Source organism: Panthera uncia, assembly GCF_023721935.1.
Source record: "Panthera uncia isolate 11264 chromosome E2 unlocalized genomic scaffold, Puncia_PCG_1.0 HiC_scaffold_20, whole genome shotgun sequence".
Lineage (NCBI taxonomy): Eukaryota > Metazoa > Chordata > Mammalia > Carnivora > Felidae > Panthera > Panthera uncia.
This window is the reverse complement of record NW_026057589.1, coordinates 15299587-15320002: the sequence shown is the minus strand read 5'-3', so window position 1 is coordinate 15320002 and position 20416 is coordinate 15299587.

Sequence of the window (20416 nt, the reverse complement as noted above, 5' to 3'; positions counted from 1 at the left end):
TTGAACTCATGACCCTGAGATAGAGAGTTGCATGCTCTGCTGACTGAGCCAGCCAGGTGCCCCAGTTTTATTGATTTAAATGTGAATTCAAGTAAAAGAAACTTTAATTGGTTTGTTGGTTAAGTGTCCGACTTTTGATCTCAGCTCAGGTCATGATCTCACGGTTTGTGGGATTGAGCCCCCAGTTGGGCTCTGTGCTGACAGTATGAAGCCTGCTTGTGTTTCTCTCTCTCTCTCTCTCTCTCTCTCTCTCTCTCTCTCTCTGTCCCTCTCCTGCTTGCTCTTTGTCTCTCTCTCTTTCAAAATAGACATAAAAAAAACTAAAGCAAAAAAGACTTTGTCCTTCCCGACATTGATAATTTTCAGTTTTTAATTGATTATTTTAATATCTCAAAAATTGTTGATTTTTTTCCTGATATTGATAATTCATCTTCACCCTCTCTCTCTCCGTCAGTCTTATTGCAGAAGCTCTCTCAATTTTACTGATCTATTTAAAGAACGAGCTTTTCATTTTATTTATCTGTTCTTAATTTTGTTTCTGCTCTCATCTTTAAAATTTCCATTCAGTTGTGTTTTGTTCTCCTTTTTTTAATTTCTTGGATTATTGATTTGGTACCTTTTTTTAATGAGAACATTTAATGCATAAAATTTCCCTCCAAGGACTGCTTTAGCTGCATCCCACAAATTTAGGTATCCTATATTTTCATTTTCATTCAGTTTGAAATGTTTTCTAAGATTCTGGAGATTTGCCCTTTCACATATGGATTAACTGTATATATGTTCTTTAATTTCCAAATGTTGTATACTCTTCTATTTATATTTCTCTCAATTCCTAGATTAATTCATTTATGGTCAGAGAAAATACTTTGTATGATTTCAGTTCTTTTGGGTTTGTCACAGTGTCTTTTATGACCCAGGATACGTTCTGTCTTAGTGAATGATTTGTGCATGAAACAAAGCCCCCAGACCACTATAATAATAGCAGACGTTCATTGAACACTTACTGTGTTCTAAGAACACAGCTAAATCCTTTATGCAGGTTATTCCATTTAATTCTCACAAGAATTTTGGGAGGTAGACACTACTCTTGTATTAACCTAGTTTTCAAAAGAAACTGAGAGTCAGAGAAAAATAGTAAACAGTAAATCCAGGTAGATTCAAATCTAGGTCTCTAACTTCAGAGCCCATCTGCTTATCCACTATGTTATTTTTATTTATTCTTGCATCTGCCCCCCACCAAGACCACCCGTGAATGCAAGTGTCTACCCAGTGCCTACTGCTTTGGGGAAGTGTGCCTCAATGGGCCTTACCGTTCATGCCCTCCAGGTGTCGCCCTGTGATCAAACCTGGCAGCTGTAACCTTCCCCCTGGTAAACAGGACTGCAGATTTGGTTGTCAGACCCAGGACCCACCCCTTCTGATAATTGCGTCTAGATTTATTTGGGGCAGTGCCCAGGTCCCTCAGTAAAAGCGGCTTGGACGGAGATGACTCTGTCTCCTGTCTCCAGGGGGAGTGAGTCATGTGATTCAGGCCTGGCCCTCAAGCACCAAAACGTTCTGGCTGCAGTAATAGGTCCAGGAAGGACATATGACCCAAACCCAGCCAATAGAGCTGATCCCAGGATTTTATTCAAGTCACTGGGTTTCAGTTCTGCGGTTGCTAACTGGGTATGTGTCTACAGGATCCGCCAGGAGTGCTGCCTGAGGAGATCATGCTGGAGAAGGAAGCTGACACGGGAGAGCATAGACCGGTCCTGATGGCACTGTGCGCACTGTGCCAAAGACGGGTCCACCTCTGGACTTTTCAGGGACCTGGAGCCATTACGTTACTTTTTTGTTGTTCTGTTCATAAGCAAGTATGAGTTGGGTTCCTTCCTTTGAAACAGAGATCTAGAAAAGCCTCCCCGCCATTGATTATTTTTATGACTTTAGGCTATTTTTATTATTTTTTTTTAGCTTTGAAATTCTTTTTGAATTCTTAACTTTTAAAAATGATTTTATTTTATTTTTTCATCGTAAGTGCACTCTTTTATCCCTGTCCCCCATTTCCTCCACCCCTCCCTTCCCCCTGGTCACCATCAGTTTGTTCTCTGTAATTAAGGGTCTGTTTCTGGTTTGCCTTCGTCTTCTCTCTTTTTTCCTTTGCTCATTTGTTTTCTTTCTTAAATTCCACATGTGAGTGAAATAATATATTTGTCTTTTCTCTGACTTATTTTGTTTAGCATTATAGTCTCTAGCTTCATCAGCATTACTGCAAATGGCAAAATTTTATGCTTTTTTTTTTCTCTTTGTAAGGGAATGGTTTATTTATTTTTTATTTAAAAAGTTTTTTTAATATGAAATGTATTGTCAAATTGGTTTCCATACACCACCCAGTGCTCATCCCAACAGGTGCCATCACCCACTTTCCCCTCCCTCCCATCCCCCCTCAACCCTCAGTTTATTCTCAGTTTTTAAGAGTCTCTTATGGTTTGCCTCCCTTCCTCTCTGTAACTTTTATTTTTCTCCCTTCACCTCCCCCCTGGTCTTCTGTTAAGTTTCTCAGGATCCACATATGAATGAAAACGTATGGTATCTGTCTTTCTCTGCCTGACTTATTTCACTTAGCATAACACTCTCCGGTTCCATCCACGTTGCTACAAAAGGCCAGATTTCATTCTTTCTCATTGCCAAGTCCATTGTATATATAAACCATATCTTCTTTATCAATTCGTCAGTTGATGGACATTTAGGCTCTTTCCATAATTTGGCTATTGTTGAAAGTGCTGCTAGGAACATTGGGGTACAAGTGCCCCTCTGCATCAGCACTCCTGTATCCCTTGGGTAAATTCCTAGCAGTGCTGTTTCTGGGTCATAGGGTAGATCTATTTTTAATTTTCTGAGGAACCTCCACACTGTTTTCCAGAGTGGCTGTACCAGTTTGCATTCCCACCAACAGTGCAAGAGGGTTCCCGTTTCTTCATGTCCTCTCCAGCATCTCTAGTCTCCTGATTTGTTCATTTTAGCCACTCTGACCGGTGTGAGGTGGTATCTGAGTGTGGTTTTGATTTGTATTTCCCTGATGAGGAGTGACGTTGAGCATCTTTTCATGTGCCTGTTGGCCATCCGGATGTCTTCTTTAGAGAAGTGTCTATTCATGTCTTCTGCCCATTTCTTCACTGGATTATTTGTTTTTCGGGTGTGGAGTTTGGTGAGTTCTTTATAGATTTTGGATCTAGCCCTTTATCTGATAGGTCATTTGCAAATATCTTTTCCCATTCCGTTGGTTGCCTTTTAGTTTTGTTGATTGTTTCCTTTGTAGTGCAGAAGCTTTTTATCTTGATGAGGTCCAAGTAGTTCATTTTTACTTTTAATTCCCTTGCCTTTGGAGATGTGTCAAGTAGGAAATTGCTGCGGCTGAGGTCAGAGAGGTTTTTTTCCTGCTTTCTCCTCTAGAGTTTTGATGGTTTCCTGTCTCACATTCATCCATTTGGAGTTTATTTTTGTGAATGGTATAAGAAAGTGGTCTAGTTTCATTCTCCTGCCTGTTGCTGTCCAGTTCTCCCAGCACCATTTGTTAAAGAGACTGTCTTTTTTCCAGTCTTTATCAAAGATTAGTTGGCCATACTTTTGTGGGTCCAATTCTGCAGTCTCTATTCTATTCCATTGGTCTATGTGTCTGTTTTTGTGCCAATACCATGCTGTCTTGATGATTACAGCTTTGTAGTAGAGGCTAAAGTCTGGGATTGTGATGCCTCCCGCTTTGGTCTTCTTCTTCAAAAGTACTTTGGCTATTCGGGGCCTTTTGTGGTTCCATACAAATTTTAGGATTGCTTGTTCTGGCTTTGAGAAGAATGCTGGTACAATTTTGATTTGGATTGCATTGAATGTGTAGATTGTTTTGAGTAGTATCGACATTTTAACAATATTTATTCTTTCATTCCATGAGCATGGAATGTTTTTCCATTTCTTTGTATCTTCTTCAATTTCCTACATAAGCTTTCTATAGTTTTCAGCATATAGATCTTTTACATCTTTGATTAGGTTTATTCCTAGGTATTTTATGATTCTTGGTGCAATTGTGAATGGGATCAGTTTCTTTATTTGTCTTTCTGTTGCTTCATTGTTAGTATATAAGAATGCAACTGATTTCTGTACACTAATTTTGTATCCTGCGACTTTGCTGAATTCATGTATCAGTTCTAGCAGACTTTTGGTGGAGTCTATCGGGTTTTCCACGTATAATATCATGTCATCTGCAAAAAGCGAAAGCTTGACTTCATCTTTGCCAATTTTGATGCCTTTGATTTCCTTTTTTTGTCTGCTGATGCTAGAACTTCCAACACTATGTTAAACAACATCAGTGAGAGTGGACATCCCTGTTGTGTTCCTGATCTCTGGGGGAAAGCTCTCAGTTTTTCCCCATTGAGGATGATATTAGCTGTGGGCTTTTCATAAATGGCTTTTATGATGTTTAGGTACGTTTGTTCTATCCCGACTTTCTCGAGGGTTTTTATTAAGAGAGGATGCTGAATTTTGTCAAATGCTTTTTCTGCATCGATTGACAGGATGGTTCTTATCTTTTCTTTTAATAATGTGATGTATCACATTGATTGATTTGTGAATATTGAACCAGCCCTGCAGCCCAGGAATGAATCCCAACTGATCATGGTGAATACTTCTTCTTATATAATGTTGAGTTTGATTTGCTAGTATCTTGTTGAGAATTTTTGCATCCATATTCATCAGGGATATTGGCCTGTAGTTCTCTTTTTTTTGCTGGGTCTCTGTCTGGTTTAGGAGTCAACGTAATGCTGGCTTCTTGGAATGAGTCTGGAAGTTTTCCTTCCCTTTCTATTTTTTGGAACAGCTTGAGAAGGATAGGTATTATCTCCGCTTTAAATGTCTGGTAGAATTCCCCAGGGAAGCCATCTGGTCCTGGACTCTTCTTTGTTGGGAGATTTTTGATAACTGATTCAGTTTCTTCACTGGTTATGGGTCTGTTCAAGTTTTTGATTTCTTCCTGTTTGAGTTTTGGAAGTGTGTGGGTGCTTAGGAATTTGTCCATTTCTTCCAGGTTGTCTAATTTGTTGACATATCATTTTTCATAGTATTCCCTGATAATTACTTGTATTTCTGAGGGATTGGTTGCAATAATTCCATTTTCATTCATGATTTTATTTATTTGGGTCATCTTCCTTTTATTTTTGAGAAGCCTGGCTAGAGGTTTATCAATTTTGTTATTTATTTATTTATTATTTAAAATTAAAAAAAATTTATGTATTTTTGAGAGAGAGAGAGAGACAGAGCATGAGCAGGGGAGGGGCAGAGAGAGAGAGAGGGAGATGCATAACCCGAAGCAGGCTCCAAGCTGTCAGCACAGAGCCTGACACGGGGCTTGAACCCACAAACCGTGAGTTCATGACCTGAGCTGAAGTCTGACACTTAACCGACTGAGCCACCCAGGCACCCCTTATTTTGTTATTTTTTCAAAAAACCAACTCTTGGTTTCATTGATATGCTCTACGGTTTTTTTAGATTCTATATTGTTTATTTCTGCTCTGATCTTTATTATTTTTCTTCCGCTGCTGGGTTTGGAGTGTCTTTGCTGTTGTGCTTCTGTTTCCTTTAGGTGTGCTGTTAGATTTTGTATTTGGGATTTTTCTTGTTTCTTGAGATAGGCCTGGATTGCAATGTATTTTCCTCTCAGGACTGCTTTCGCTGCATCCCAAAGCGTTTGGATTGTTGTATTTTCATTTTCATTTGTTTCCATATATTTTTTAATTTCTTCTCTAATTGCCTGGTTGACCCATTCATTCTTAAGTAGGGTGTTCTTTAACCTCCATGTTTTTGGAGGTTTTCCAGACTTTTTCCTGTGGTTGATTTCAAGCTTCATAGCATTGTGGTCTGAAAGTGCATGGTATGATCTCAGTTCTTTTATACTTAAGAAGGGCTGTTTTGTGACCCAGTATGTGATCTATCTTGGAGAATGTTCCATGTGCACTCGAGAAGAAAGTATATTCTGTTGCTTTGGGATACAGAGTTCTAAATATATCTGTCAAGTCCATCTGATCCAATGTATCATTCAGAGCCCTTGTTTTTTTATTGATCCTGTGTCTAGATGATCTATCCATTGTTGTAAGTGGAGTATTAAAGTCCCCTTCAATTACCACATTCTTGTCAATAAGGTTGTTTATGTTTGTGATTAATTGTTTTATGTATTTGGGGGCTCCCGTGTTCGGCGCATAGACATTTATAATTGTTAGCTCTTCCTGATGGATAGACCCTGTGATTATTACATAATGCCCTTCTTCATCTCTTGTTACAGCCTTTAATTTAAAGTCTAGTTTGTCTGATATAAGTATGGCTACTCCAGCTTTATTTTGACTTCCAATAGCATGATAGATAGTTCTCCATCCCCTCACTTTCAATATGAAGGTCTCCTCAGGTCTAAAAGGAGTCTCTTGTAGGCAGCAAATAGATGGGTCTTGTTTTTTTATCCATTCTGATACCCTGTGTCTTTTGGTGAGAGCATGTAGTCCATTTACATTCAGTGTTACTATTGAAAGATACGGGTTTAGAGTCATTGTGATGTCTGTAGGTTTCATGCTTGTAGTGATGTCTCTGGCACTTTGTGGTCCTTGCAACATTTCACTCACAGAATCCCCCTTAGGATCTCTTGTAGGGCTGGTTTAGTGGTGATGATTTCCTTCAGTTTTTGTTTTTTTGGGAAGATCTTTATCTCTCTTTCTATTCTGAATGACAGATTTGCTGGATAAAGGATTCTCGGCTGCATATTTTTTCTGTGCATCACATTGAATATTTCCTGCCATTCCTTTCTGGCCTGCCATATGGGTCTCCCTTTATAAGTTAGAGCGTGTTTATCCCTAGCTGCTTTCAGAATTTTCTCTTTATCCTTGTATTTTGCCAGTTTCACTATGATACGTCGTGCAGAAGATCGATTCAAGTTATGTCTGAAGGGAGTTCTCTGTGCCTCTTGGATTTCAATGCCTGTTTCCTTCCCCAGATCAAGGAAGTTCTCAGCTATGATTTGTTCAAGTACACCTTCAGCCCCTTTCTCTCTCTCTTCCTCTTCTGGAAAACCTATTATACGGATATTGTTCCGTTTGATTGCATCACTTAGTTCTCTATTTCTCCCCTCATACTCCAGGATTTTTTTTATCTCTCTTTTTCTCAGCTTCCTGTTTTTCCATAATTTTATCTTCTAGTTCACCTATTCTCTCCTCTGCGTCTTCAGTCCACGCTGTGGCCGCCTCCATTTTATTTTGCACCTCATTTATAGCATTTTTTAATTCATCATGACTAGTTTTTAGTCCCTTGATCTCTGTAGAAATAGGTTCTCTGCTTCCTCTATGCTTTTATCAAGCCCAGTGATTAATTTTATGACTATTATTTTAAATTCTTGTTCTGTTATATTGCTTAAATGGATTTTGATCAGTTCATTAGCTGTCACTACTGCCTGGAATGTCTTTTGAGGAGAATTCTTCCGTTTCGTCATTTTGGCTAGTTTTCTGTCCCTTATGCGTTTTAAAAGCTTGTGTGCTTTGCACCTGCGAGCTCTGCTATATTAAAGCAGGGTCATACACTGTGCAGGGCCTGGCCCTTCTGGAAGTGTTTTTTTTGGGGATTGTTACTTGCTGTCTGTTGTTGTGACTTTGCTAATTTTATTACCCTACCCTTTGCTTTGATTTGTTCCTTGGAGTAGCTCTGAAGAGGAAAACAGGCCAACAGGAGATGAAAACATGCAAACACAAAAACAAGTAACAAACAAAGAAAAACAAAAAACTGAAAACAAAAAATGCAAAAACACCGAGTACAAATAAAGAAGAGGGTGGAGACGGTGCTTATGGAAGAGCACATACAAAGAGAGAAATGACAGGAGTGGGGGGCAGGGGCAGGGAGAAAAAGTAAACATCGATTAGGCAGAGAGACTAAAAGGCTTAATCCAGAGAGAGAGAAAGGAAAATAAGGAACGAGGCGGGGAAAACGAAACCAAGATAAAATTACCCAGAGAAACTATATGGCTTGATTATTCCAGAGAGAGAGAACGGAGTGTAAAGAAGGAGGTGTAGAACATGTATCAAGACGATGGATTAAGTACTTCTGTTTAGACAGACCAGTAACCGAGTAACCAGCCTACAGGAGGGAAGAGAGATAAGGAGGGGAAATGGGGGGCGGGGAGAATATATCTATATATCCAGAATTGACCTAGAGTTAATCCAGGTAATGCTGCAGAGCTTGTCGGGAGGAGCTGCCCGCAGGGTCTGTGTGAATCAGGTGGATACGCGGTTACCCAGTGCGAGGGGGCGTGGTTTGGCGTATTCTGAACCCACCTCCACTAAGGGCCTGGGGAGTGATCCCTGAGGCCCCGCCTTGGTGGTGGGGGTGGGGGCGACGGTGATCTCCCAGTCTCTTCTCCATAGAGCCGGACCCGGTGGACTCGGTTTGAGTCGTCCTCACTGTGCCGCAGGCGGTCTTTCTTGCTCCACCAACTCCCCTTACCCTGCACTTGGCTAGGATCAAAGTCCCGCTTCTTGCGCTCTGGTGCTGGGGAAGCGCCTCTCAGTGCGGTGATAGGTGGTCCCGGCTGGCTTTGGCTTTGTCTGTGCCGCCGCACTTCAGGGACGACCGACTTCTCCTTTGTGGACTGAGAGCCGCTGCCCTTGCCGAGAGCCCCCCAGGGTGGCGGATGCAGGCAGGCTTTGTCTTTTCCCACAGCACTCCAGGGAAACGGCCGCCTTGCCTCCTGGGGACTGCGCCCTGGGCCCAGCCACCGTGCCCCGGTGGCGGACGCAGGCAGGTTCTGTGCTATCGCACAGCCCTCCAGGGAGGGATCCACTTTCTCCGGCTGCGGACTGAGCCCCTGACCTACCTCCGCACCCAGGGCTGGCTCCCCTTCTCCCAGGTGCAGGAACACGGAGCCGGCCGCTGTCCGAAGAAAGCCCCGCAGTTAGAGATCGGATCCCTCTCAGTCTCAGTCCGAGGTGTTTCTCCTGTCCAGCTACGGTCCTGCCCTTTCCTAGCTGCTCTTTCTCTTCCCTTTGTCTCTCCGCAGAAGGGGGTCCCTCCCCTCTGCCCACACAGTCTTTTTTTTTTTTTTATCTCCCCTAGTTTGTCATTACCCACCTATGTCTTTTTCAGCTTTCCCATTTTCTTCCTAGTAGATGCAGTCTCTTTTCCTGCCAGGCTCTGGTGTTCAGAGTCACTTGGCTTCCACACTTCTTTGTTTGAGAGACGCCGGATGCCTGGATTCCCCCTGCTTCTCCGCCATGTTGGCCAAGATTTTATTCTCCTTGATGGCTGAATATTCCATTGTATATACATACCACATCCTCTTTATCCATTCATCTATCGGTGGTCGCTAGGCTGCTTGGCTGCTTCTATATCTTGGTTATTGTAAACAATGTTGCAGTAAACATAGTGTTTTTGCATTTTGAGGGGGGGGGGTGAATACCCAGTAGTGCAATTCCTGGGTCAGAGGGTCGTTCTGTTTTTAATTTTTTGAGGAACCTCCATACATAGGGTTCCACAGTGGCTCTACCAATTTGCGTTCCACCAGCAGTGCACCAGGGTTCCTTTTTCTCTACATCCTCACCAATACTTGTTGTTTCTTAAGACTTATTTTTGGAAAAAAAAACTCAGGGTGGATTCTAGGTTATCCAGATAACACTGTGCTTTTGAAGTAGGTACAGTGCATTATGGGGGTCTTCCCTTGGGGTGTGTCTTTTGTGGGATATTGTGCGGGAGGTGTGGGGTGCAGCTGGGGAGGGGAACAGATGGAGAATAGCCGATAGAAACTGGTGACAGCACAAGACCGAGTGAGGAACAAACACCCTGCTGCGAGACCGTGGGGGAAAGGAATGATTAATTCTGGCATGAACTGTATACACAAAAGGAAAACAAGAGAAATAAAGCATAAATGGAATCAACAACTAACCTTAAAGCATAAATAATGCATATTGATGAATTATCTTTGTGTTCGTCTCTGCCACATCCCTTCAGTGTCCACATGATGTCACTAGGGAGAGTCAGCATCTGGAGCTTGGGGAAATGGTGCTTGCGTGTGTGTGTGTGTGTGTGTGTGTGTGTGTGTGTGTGAGAGAGAGAGAGAGAGAGAGAGAGAGAGAACTCATTTCTCTGGGTTCCCACTGACCTAATTTCTTTATTTCTTGGCATTTAGCCAATTTTCTATTCTCAGAAGTTTGAGTTAAAGTATTTATTTTTTTTGTAGTCAGGCATGAGTGTATGTGGCAACAATAGCTCACTACTCCTGTTTATAAAACTGCAGTGAGAAAGCAGTACCCCCACAGCCAGCTGGAGAGATTGATGAGGACGCTGGGAGCTGGCAGTAACATGGGGAGCTGAGAGTCCTTAATCTTCCAGCAGAGCCACAAACTCCTTGGGTCTGCATCTAGTGCACCGAATGTTCTGGCAGCAGCAGCCCTGTTAACCTCTCAGGAGAGGCATTTGAATAAATGCTTTTGAGCTCAGGTAGTATATTTTATCTGTAAGGATGGAAGTACATGGTTCACCCTGACATCCCGCGTATTTCAAATTACTGTTGATAAGTGCTAACCTGACATTTTTTTTGGAGGGTAATTATCTTGTAGCTTAAAATAACATTTTAGGTGCCGTATATACAAATATATAACTTTTTAGATGCTACTTATACAAATATATAACATTTGTAATAGCTGTGTGAAACTGGTCCAGGTATTATCCTTCTTTTTGTAACATACGGAAACAATGGCCCCAAAGGAAAAGACCTTTCAGGAGCTGTGCTCATAGTCACTTAACACAATTTATAACACTGTTTTATATCAGGATGGTATGTTTGCGTTTCTAAGCTCACTTATTAACTGCTAATGTATTTTATTGGGGGAGGGGGGATGAGCAGGGTGGCCATTATTGTGCTCCTTTTACAGAGACAGAAATTGAGGACACAGAGGGTGCCTGTGATCAGAGAGCCAGACAGATCATCTATCTTGTAATTCTCTTTCAGCCAGGAAACAGAAGGTAGTAGAATGGGTAATTGAGCCAAATACACACATTCCCTCTTTAGCACAGATGAGATAAGCTTGTGTAAAGGCAAATCCTGCTGGAAAACATTTCCAGGAAGCCTTGTGGCCAGAGGAAATCTGTCCACAAAACTCCGGAGGCTATTTATTATAAAAGGAGGTGCAATCCTGAGACCTCGCTGAAATAATAGCAGGACTCACCTAAGAGATGTCGAAGAGAGAGAAGTTTGAGGCGTAACTGATGAGAGCAGAGAAAATCGTGCCAGTTGTTTTGAGAGCAGGCTCAGGGTGGCTTTGTCTCATCCTGGGTAGAGCTGGGTGCCTTTGTAGTTACATTTTGGTGTTTCTTTTCCGTGTACTACCATACTCTTCTGTAATAACTAGGAAGTTGTTTTAGTCTTAAAAATAATTTTATGTATATTTGAAAAGTAACTCAAACTCACAGGCAAAAACTTGGAAAATAAATGAAACAAGAAAAGCTGTTACATTTACTGCTGTCTTCCCTGCACTTGGCATTTTGTGCCTGGACCGTAAAGGCACTTTGATAAATACTTCTGGACCGAATGAAAGGAAGTCACAAACCCAACCAGAGATTGACATTTGGTATTCAGTGTAAAGTGAAAATACTTCTATGTGTTTTAGTTAAATAATACATATACACCTCGCTCTCTGTGTGTATATATGTATTATATATGTATATATTGCTATATTATATATCGTGTGTATTTTTCATATATATGTATGAACACACACATCAAATGTACATTTACAAAAGATAACTAGATTTATTCCATATTGTTGCTGACTGTTTAGCACTTTCCACCTTTTTACTCACAATAGTAACCTGGAGAGGTGGGATTAGAGGATTAGGAAGTTTAAATAAATGGACCAAAGTTGTACTGGTGACATGTGATTGACCCAGGATTTAAACAATTAGAGGGAGGGAATCAGCTCTTTGCAGAATAAAGGGTGTTCAGAATACTTTTAAATTGGGGATTCTGAGGGGAGTGATTTTTTTTTTAATTTTTTTTTTAACGTTCATTTATTTTTGAGACAGAGAGAGACAGAGCATGAACGGGGGAGGGTCAGAGAGAGGGAGACACAGAGTCTGAAACAGGCTCCAGGCTCTGAGCTGTCAGCACAGAGCCTGACGCGGGGCTCGAACTCACGGACCGCGAGATCATGACCTGAGCCGAAGTCGGCCGCTGAACCGACTGAGCCACCCGGGCGCCCCTGACACAGGATTTAAATCCAGCTCTATTTACACAGAAGTTGGATCACTGAATTATTGTCCCAAGTATCTGAATTGGACTTAATAGTAAATATTTCAGACTTTATATAATATATATATATATAGTCTTTATATCATATATATATTTCTTTTATATATTTATATATATATATATATACAGCCTTTATATAATATGTGTATATATATAATATTTTATATAATTGTTTAATTTTCCTGTCAAACATTTTCTGACATCTTGATAAGTTTCCTTTGTATGAATGGACCAAATCTTATTGAAATATTCTACCATTTGGAACTGCTTTTTTCTTCTTCAGGAAAGCCTCATGTTTTACTCTTATTAAGGCCCTTCACCTGATTAAATGTGGCCCACTCAGATTATCTAGAATTATCTCCTTTACTTATTTTTTTATATATTACTATTTATTTATTTATTTATTTATTTTTTAATATATGAAATTTATTGTCAAATTGGTTTCCATACAACACCCAGTGCTTATCCCAAAAGGTGCCCTCCTCAATACCCATCACCCACCCTCCCCTCCCTCCCACCCCCCATCAACCCTCAGTTTGTTCTCAGTTTTTAACAGTCTCTTATGCTTTGGCTCTCTCCCACTCTAACCTCTTTTTTTTTTCCTTCCCCCTCCCCCATGGGTTTCTGTTAAGTTTCTCAGGATCCACATAAGAGTGAAACCGTATGGTATCTGTCTTTCTCTGTATGGCTTATTTCACTGAGCATCACACTCTCCAGTTCCATCCACGTTGCTACAAAAGGCCATATTTCATTCTTTCTCATTGCCACGTAGTATTCCATTGTGTATATAAACCACAATTTCTTTATCCATTCATCAGTTGATGGACATTTAGGCTCTTTCCATAATTTGGCTATTGTTGAGAGTGCTGCTATAAACATTGGGGTACAAGTGCCCCTATGCATCAGTACTCCTGTATCCCTTGGATAAATTCCTAGCAGTGCTATTGCTGGGTCATAGGGTAGGTCTAGTTTTAATTTTCTGAGGAAGCTCCACACTGTTTTCCAGAGCGGCTGCACCAATTTGCATTCCCACCAACAGTGCAAGAGGGTTCCCGTTTCTCCACATCCTCGCCAGCATCTATAGTCTCCTGATTTGCTCATTTTGGCCACTCTGACTGGCGTGAGGTGATATCTGAGTGTGGTTTTGATTTGTATTTCCCTGATGAGGAGCGACGTTGAACATCTTTTCATGTGCCTGTTGGCCATCCGGATGTCTTCTTTAGAGAAGTGTCTATTCATGTTTTCTGCCCATTTCTTCACTGGATTATTTGTTTTTCGGGTGTGGAGTTTGGTGAGCTCTTTATAGATTTTGGATACTAGCCCTTTGTCCGATATGTCATTTGCAAATATCTTTTCCCATTCCGTGGGTTGCCTTTTAGTTTTGTTGGTTGTTTCCTTTGCTGTGCAGAAGCTTTTTATCTTCATAAGGTCCCAGTAATTCACTTTTGCTTTTAATTCCCTTGCCTTTGGGGATGTGTCGAGTAAGAGATTGCTACGGCTGAGGTCAGAGAGGTCTTTTCCTGCTTTCTCCTCTAAGGTTTTGATGGTTTCCTGTCTCACATTCAGGTCCTTTATCCATTTTGAGTTTATTTTTGTGAATGGTGTGAGAAAGTGGTCTAGTTTCAACCTTCTGCATGTTGCTGTCCAGTTCTCCCAGCACCATTTGTTAAAGAGACTGTCTTTTTTCCATTGGATGTTCTTTCCTGCTTTGTCAAAGATGAGTTGGCCATACGTTTCTGGATCTAGTTCTGGGGTTTCTATTCTATTCCATTGGTCTATGTGTCTGTTTTTGTGCCAATACCATGCTGTCTTGATGATGACAGCTTTGTAGTAGAGGCTAAAGTCTGGGATTGTGATGCCTCCTGCTTTGGTCTTCTTCTTCAAAATTACTTTGGCTATTCGGGGACTTTTGTGGTTCCATATGAATTTTAGGATTGCTCGTTCTAGTTTCGAGAAGAATGCTGGTGCAATTTTGATTGGGATTGCATTGAATGTGTAGATAGCTTTGGGTAGTATTGACATTTTGACAATATTTATTCTTCCAATCCATGAGCAGGGAATGTCTTTCCATTTCTTTATATCTTCTTCAATTACCTTCATAAGCTTTCTATAGTTTTCAGCATACAGATCTTTTACATCTTTGGTTAGATTTATTCCTAGGTATTTTATGCTTTTTGGTGCAATTGTGAATGGGATCAGTTTCTTTATTTGTCTTTCTGTTGCTTCATTGTTAGTGTATAAGAATGCAACTGATTTCTGTACATTGATTTTGTATCCTGCAACTTTGCTGAATTCATGTATCAGTTCTAGCAGACTTTTGGTGGAGTCTATCGGATTTTCCATGTATAATATCATGTCATCTGCAAAAAGCGAAAGCTTGACTTCATCTTTGCCAATTTTGATGCCTTTGATTTCCTTTTGTTGTCTGATTGCTGATGCTAGAACTTCCAGCACTATGTTAAACCACAGCGGTGAGAGTGGGCATCCCTGTCGTGTTCCTCATCTCAGGGAAAAAGCTCTCAGTTTTTCCCCATTGAGGATGATGTTAGCTGTGGGCTTTTCATAAATGGCTTTTATGATCTTTAAGTATGTTCCTTCTATCCCGACTTTCTCAGGGGTTTTTATTAAGAAAGGTACTGGATTTTGTCAAAGGCCTTTTCTGCATCGATTGACAGGATCATATGGTTCTTCTCTTTTTTTTGTTAATGTGATGTATCACGTTGATTGATTTGCGAATGTTGAACCAGCCCTGCATCCCAGGAATGAATCCCACTTGATCATGGTGAATATTTCTTTTTTTATGCCATTGAATTCGATTTGCTAGTATCTTATTGAGAATTTTTGCATCCATATTCATCAGGGATATTGGCCTGTAGTTCTCTTTTTTTACTGGGTCTCTGTCTGGTTTAGGAATCAAAGTAATACTGGCTTCATAGAATGAGTCTGGAACTTTTCCTTCCCTTTCTATTTCTTGGAATAGCTTGAGAAGGATAGGTATTATCTCTGCTTCAAACGTCTGGTAGAACTCCCCTGGGAAGCCATCTGGTCCTGGACTCTTATTTGTTGGGAGATTTTTGATAACCAATTCAATTTCTTCGCTGGTTATGGGTCTGTTCAAGCTTTCTATTTCCTCCTGATTGAGTTTTGGAAGAGTGTGGGTGTTTAGGAATTTGTCCATTTCTTCCAGGTTGTCCAATTTGTTGGCATATAATTTTTCATAGTATTCCCTGATAATTGTTTGTATCTCTGAGGGATTGGTTGTAATAATTCCATTTTCATTCATGATTTTATCTATTTGGGGCATCTCCCTTTTCTTTTTGAGAAGCCTGGCTAGAGGTTTGTCAATTTTGTTTATTTTTTCAAAAAACCAACTCTTGGTTTCGTTGATCTGCTCTACATTTTTTTTAGATTCTATATTGTTTATTTCTGCTCTGAACTTTATTATTTTTCTTCTTCTGCTGGGTTTAGGCTGCCTTTGCTGTTCTGCTTCTATTTCCTTTAGGTGTGCTGTTAGATTTTGTATTTGGGATTTTTCTTGTTTCTTGAGATAGGCCTGGATTGCAATGTATTTTCCTCTCAGGACTGCCTTCGCTGCATCCCAAAGCGTTTGGATTGTTGTATTTTCATTTTCGTTTGTTTCCATATATTTTTTAATTTCTTCTCTAATTGCCTGGTTGACCCACTCATTCATTAGTAGGGTGTTCTTTAACCTCCATGCTTTTGGAGGTTTTCCAGACTTTTTCCTGTGGTTGATTTCAAGCTTCATAGCATTGTGTTCTGAAAGTATGCATGGTATAATTTCAATTCTTGTAAACTTATGAAGGGCTGTTTTGTGACCCAGTATATGATCTATCTTGGAGAATGTTCCATGTGCACTCGAGAAGAAAGTATATTCTGTTGCTTTGGGATGCAGAGTTCTAAATATATCTGTCAAGTCCATCTGATCCAATGTATCATTCAGGGCCCTTGTTTCTTTATTGACCGTGTGTCTAGATGATCTATCCATTTCTGTAAGTGGGGTGTCAAAGTCCCCTTCAATTACCACATTCTTATCAATAAGGTTGCTTATATTTATGAGTAATTGTTTTATATATTTGGGGGCTCCGGTATTCAGTGCATAGACATTTATAATTGTTAGCTCTTCCTGATGGATAGACCCTGTGATTATTATATAATGCCCTTCTTCGTCTCTTGTTACAGCCTTTAATTTAAAGTCTAGTTTGTCTGATATAAGTATGGCTACTCCAGCTTTCTTTTGGCTTCCAGTAGCATGATAAATAGTTCTCCATCCCCTCACTCTCAATCTAAAGGTGTCCTCAGATCTAAAATGAGTCTCTTGTAGACAGCAAATAGATGGGTCTTGTTTTTTTATCCATTCTGATACCCTATGTCTTTTGGTTGGCGCATTTAATCCATTTACATTCAGTGTTATTATAGAAAGATATGGGTTTAGAGTCATTGTGATGTCTGTATGTTTTATGCTTGTAGTGATGTCTCTGGTACTTTGTCTCACAGGATCCCCCTTAGGATCTCTTGTAGGGCTGGTTTCATGGTGACAAATTCCTTCAGTTTTTGTTTGTTTGGGAAGACCTTTATCTCTCCTTCTATTCTAAATGACAGACTTGCTGGATAAAGGATTCCCGGCTGCATATTTTTTCTGTTTAGCACACTGAAGATATCGTGCCAAGCCTTTCTGGCCTGCCAAGTTTCAAAAGAGAGATCAGTCACAAGTCTTATAGGTCTCCCTTTATATGTGAGGGCACGTTTATCCCTTGCTGCTTTCAGAATTTTCTCTTTATCCTTGTATTTTGCCAGTTTCACTATGATATGTCGTGCAGAAGATCGATTCAAGTTACGTCTGAAGGGAGTTCTCTGTGCCTCTTGGATTTCAATGCCATTTTCCTTCCCCAGTTCAGGGAAGTTCTCAGCTATAATTTCTTCAAGGACCCCTTCAGCACCTTTCCCTCTCTCTTCCTCCTCTGGGATACCAATTATGCGTATATTATTTCTTTTTAGTGTATCACTTAGTTCTCTAACTTTCCCCTCATACTCCTGGATTTTTTTATCTCTCTTTCTCTCAGCTTCCTCTTTTTCCATAACTTTATCTTCTAGTTCACCTATTCTCTCCTCTGCCTCTTCAATCCGAGCTGTCGTCGTTTCCATTTTGTTTTGCATTTCGTTTAAAGCGCTTTTCAGCTCCTCGTGACTGTTCCTTAGTCCCTTGATCTCTGTAGCAAGAGATTCTCTGCTATCCTCTATACTGTTTTCAAGCCCAGCGATTAATTTTATGACTATTATTCTAAATTCACTTTCTGTTATGTTATTTAAATCCTTTTTGATCAGTTCATTAGCTGTTGTTATTTCCTGGAGATTCTTCTGAGGGGAATTCTTCCGTTTGGTCATTTTGGAGAGTCCCTGGCGTGGTGAGGACCTGCAGTGCACTTCCCCTGTGCTGTGGTGTATAACTGGAGTTAGTGGGCGGGGCCGCAGTCCGACCCGATGTCTGCCCCCAGCCCACTGCTGGGGCCACAGTCAGACTGGTGTGTGCCTTCTCTTCCCCTCTCCTAGGGGCGGGATTCACTGTGGGGTGGCGTGTCCCGTCTGGGCTACTTGCACACTGCCAGGCTTGTGTTGCTGGGGATCTGGCGTATTAGCTGGGGTGGGTAGGCAAGGTGCACGGGGGGTGGAGGGGCAGGCTTAGCTCGCTTCTCCTTAGGTGATCCACTCCAGGAGGAGCCCTGTGGCAGCGGAGGGAGTCAGATCCGCTGCCGGAGGTTTGGCTCCGCAGAAGCACAGAGTTGGGTGTTTGCGCGGAGCGAGCAAGTTCCCTGGCAGGAAATGGTTCCCTTTGGGATTTTGGCTGGGGGATGGGCGAGGGAGATGGCGCTGGCAAGCGCCTTTGTTCCCCACCAAACTGAGCTCTGTCATCTGGGGGCTCAGCAGCTCTCCCTCCCTTTGTCCTCCAGCCTTCCCGCTTTCCGAGCGGACCTGTTAACTTATGACCTCCCAGACGCTAAGTCGCGCTTGCTGTCGGAACACAGTCCGTCGGGCCCCTCCGCTTTTGCCAGCCAGACTCGGGGGCTCTGCTTGGCCGGCGAGCCGCCCCTCCGCCCCGGCTCCCTCCTGCCAGTCCGTGGAGCACGCACCGCGTCGCCGCCCTTCCTACCCTCTTCCGTGGGCCTCTCATCTGCGCTTGGCTCCGGAGACTCCATTCTGCTAATCCTCTGGCGGTTTTCTGGGTTCTTTAGGCAGGTGTAGGTGGAATCTAAGTGATCAGCAGGACGCGCGGTGAGCCCAGCGTCCTACGCCGCCATCTTCCCTCTCCTCCTATCTCCTTTACTTAAAAGCAACAGATTACGGGCTTTAATGACATCTACAAAAATACCTTCACCTAGATTTGTATTTGATTGAATAACTGGAGACTACAACCTAGCCAGGGGGACCCAACACGAAGACCATCACAGCCATCAACACCTCAGTCAGAGCCTGTTTCGTTTATTGTTCTCTCCTCACTGCATAGAGCTGTTTCTGGTATATTGTTCACATTCAGTGAATGTTTGTGGAATGTGTGAACGAATAAGTGACTGTCAAGTTGATGCTCTTAACTATAGGCTACCTTCATTCTTCATTACGTCCTTTTTTTCTTTTTTTTTCTGTTCAAGAAGCTCTACTACTTGCATTTTATCTAGCTTTTCTAATAACAGCCTTTAAAATCTAGCATTCTGCTTGGTGATCGTAACTTCTGGTCTTCTGGTCGTCAGGAATGTCCACATTTCTACAGATACTGTGCCGGGCTTGCTTTTTGCCTCACGCTCAGTTACTCACCAAACTGCGGCCCCCTAGCCCAGATGTCTGGAATGGAGTTCTGCCTCTTCCTTTGCAAGAAGGAATGGTTCAGAGTTCTCCCAGACAGTTACCTTTCTCAAGGCTTTTCTAATCAGCAGTATGTTATTTCGTGTGTCCTTGTTTTGGATTCTTTGATTTAAAATGTGATATTTTGGACCTCTTAAAGACTTCTGTGTTATTTAATTGTTTTTTTTTTTCCTTTCTGTGTTCTGAATTGATGAAGCATACTGAGAATATTATCACTCTTTCTCGCATATGGTATGCTGTTCTTTAGATCGTAACTTCTCACTAGATGTTTCCCTGTAGCCTTGGCTCAAGTCCCTGACCTTCTTGTATCTAGCTCTGTGCCTTTGAGCTGTGAGGCTTGGGATGCTCTGAAACAGATACAGAAGAAAAAATTCCATCTTGTGTGCCATTTTAGCTCTCACCTGTCAGTAAGTTTGGGTCTTCTGTTTATTTGGTAAGAGTAAATTAGTCACACAAACGTAGTCTGTATTATTTGTATCCTGTAGAGTTACTATTCTTCTTATAATTGATCCTCCAGACATTTTGGATAGCACTTTTGAGAGTGAAATAAAAATTTAAAATAGTTAAATTTATCTAATTTTTTTCTTAATTTCTCTTGCTGATAGTTTTAACTATCTAAATTTTGTACTGTTTGGGTCTGATTTGTATCTAAATTTAATAATTTAATAGTTAAGTATATATATTTGGGTCCTTATATATTGGCGGATTGATAGTATAGCGTTATTCCAAAACTATTTCTTTAAATAAGACAATTTCTATAAAGCTAATAATAATATATTTATGTACCTTAAACAAAAAACCTTGCTATTTATTAAGGGGATATAAGAGAGTGTTTCTTGTTCATAATTATGTATTTTAGTCTGCCTTTTAGCTCTGTCTTTAATAATGTGTATCCGGTATTTTCTGTTTTCTTATTTCTAAAAATTATCTTAATTTTGAAAAATAAAAGTGCTTTGTTCTTCAGAATTGCATTTGATGGTTAATAAATATGAAAGTATTTGCATGTTCAAGGGACTCTTTTCCATAAATCATAATATTGTTGAATATGAGAAAAAACCGTTGTCAGGTAAAGTACATAGTTGTCAGGTAAAGTCAGGGCGAAGTCTGAATGGAGAAGACCCTCAGGTCTGTTTGTTTCACACTGAGGCATATAAATGTTCTAGCCCCAATATTTTCGTAAGGACTGGCTTTTTGCCCGCATATAGAGTATTTTCTTTGTTACATATGTATATAAGCAAAAGT